General features: G+C 38.1%; 1 non-coding gene across 1 annotated transcript; it reads right to left on the reverse strand.

The window, feature by feature from the left end:
• Positions 1 to 1,644: 1,644 nt before the first annotated feature.
• LOC115503619 lies at positions 1,645 to 1,753 on the reverse strand. Its single transcript, XR_003965454.1, has one exon. It is a non-coding gene; the product is annotated as a U6 spliceosomal RNA (small nuclear RNA).
• Between the last annotated feature and the right edge of the window lie 483 nt (positions 1,754 to 2,236).

Below are 2,236 nucleotides of genomic sequence, written 5' to 3' on the forward strand. Positions count from 1 at the left end.
TTGATTTCACCTCAGTCATGAGATGAAGCCCCAAGTCAGGCTCCATGCAAGGTGGAGAGAGACAGGGAGAGAGAGAGAGAGAGACTATCTCTCTCTTCCTCTCCCTCTCCCTCTGCCCCTCCCTGTTCACACCTTCTCTCTTAAAAAAAAAAAAGCAGAAAACAAAAAGAAAACTTGGAAGTTTTATTGAGATACTTGTAGATTCATATTCAGTTGAAAGTAATAATAGAGACAGATCCATGTTCCTTTTTCATAGTTTTCACCAGCGGTAACATCTTGCAAACTATAGTACAATATCACAACCAAGATACTGACATAGATAAAACCCACTGACGTCATTCAGATGCCTCTAGTTTTACTTGTGTTCATTTGAGTGTAGATTGTATTCAGTTCTATACAACTCAATCGCATTTATAGGTATATATATCTGTCCCCACAGGCAAGACACAGAACGATCCCATCAACACCAGAATCCCTCATATTGCCCTTTTACAATCCTATTCTCCCTCCTACTCCCCACTTCCTCCATCCCTAACCCCTGGAAACTATTCTCCATTTATAAAACTTTGTCATCTCAAAATTTGTATATCAAAGAATCACATGGTATGTAACACTTGGAGAGTGGATTTCTTTTTTCACTCAGAATAACTCCCTGGAGACCCATCTAAGTCACTCTACATATCAATAGTTCTTTTATCTGTGTTGCTTAGTAATATTCCATGTATATATGTACCATGGCTTAACCATTCTCTTGCTGAAGGACATCAGAGCTGTTCCTAGCTTGGGGTTACTGTGAATACAGCCACTAAAAGCATTGATGTACAGGTGCTTGTGTGAATACAGTTTTTATGTCTCTGGGATAAATGTCCAAGAGTACAGTTTTTGATTCATATGGTAATTTCATGTTTAGTTTTATAAGAAACTGCCAAACTGTTTTCAAGAGTGGGTATATCATCTTATATTCCCACCAACAATGTATTAGTAATCGAGTGCCTCTGCGTGCTTGCCAGCATTTGGTAATGTCACTGTTTTTTATTTTCTCCATTCTGATCCATATGTAGTGATATCTCATTATGGTTTTAATTTGCATTTCCCTGATGGCTCATAATGCTGAACATCTTTCATGTGTGTGTTTGCCATCTGCATATCATCTTCATTGAAAAGTCTGTTTGTGCCTTTTGCCCATTTTCTAATTTGACTTTTTTTTTTTTTTTTTTGCTACTGAGTTTTCAGTGTTCTTTATATATTTTAGATACTATTCCTTTGTGGGACATGTGATTTGTAAATGTTTACTCCCAATAGGTTGATTGTTTTCATCTTCTTCACCTAGACTTTCACAAAAGATGAGTGTTTAACTTTGACAAGACTTAATTTATCAACTTTTTATTTTCTAAAGTGTGCTTTTGGTGCCAGGTCTAAGGACTCTTTGTCTTGCCTTAGATGCAAAGTGTTTTTTTTTTCCCTGAAGGCTTTATAGTTTCACGTTTTGAATGGAAGTCCATAATCCATTTTGAGTTGATTTGTGTACATGATGTGAAGTTCAGGTTGAGGTTCATTTTCTTACTTATGGAGGTCCCCTCCCTCCAGCACCATTTGTTGAAAAAGACTGTCCTTCCTCCACTGAATTGCTTTTAAGGCTTTGTAAACAATATGGAACACTTCATGAGTATACACGTCATCCTTATGCAGTGGCCATGTCAGTCTTCTCTGTATCATTCCAAGTTTTTATTAGATGCACTACCAAAGTGAGCACTGCTCACACCTTTAGACTTATCAACCCCACTTACGGAAATTCACTTCTGAAGATGAAGAAGATGTGCCCAAGGCTATTTACTTCAGCATTATTTACAACATCAAATAAAAGAGTGGGGAGGAATGTCCAAAAATAGTAGATAGGAGAAATGTATTGTTAATCTATCGCTGTGTACCAAATTATCCCAACCCTTAAGGACTTAAGGCAACAACATTTATAATATCACAATGTTTGTGATATCTAGTCATGGCTTTTCTGGGTTCTCTAAGTCTCTAAGACTACCCTTAGATGACATTTGAGGCTGAAGTTTTTTTCCGAAGGGTCAACCAGAGAACGATTCATGTCCAAGCTCACTGATGTGGTTGTTGGCAAGATTCAGTTCCTTGCAAGCCCTTGCAATTGGGGCCTTATTTTCTCTTTGGCTGTTGGTAAGAGCCAGCCCTCCGTTTGTTGCCTCATGGCCCTCTCTGTATTGCCGCTTAC

This window comes from Lynx canadensis, chromosome E2, assembly GCF_007474595.2.
Source record: "Lynx canadensis isolate LIC74 chromosome E2, mLynCan4.pri.v2, whole genome shotgun sequence".
In the NCBI taxonomy this organism is placed as follows: domain Eukaryota; kingdom Metazoa; phylum Chordata; class Mammalia; order Carnivora; family Felidae; genus Lynx; species Lynx canadensis.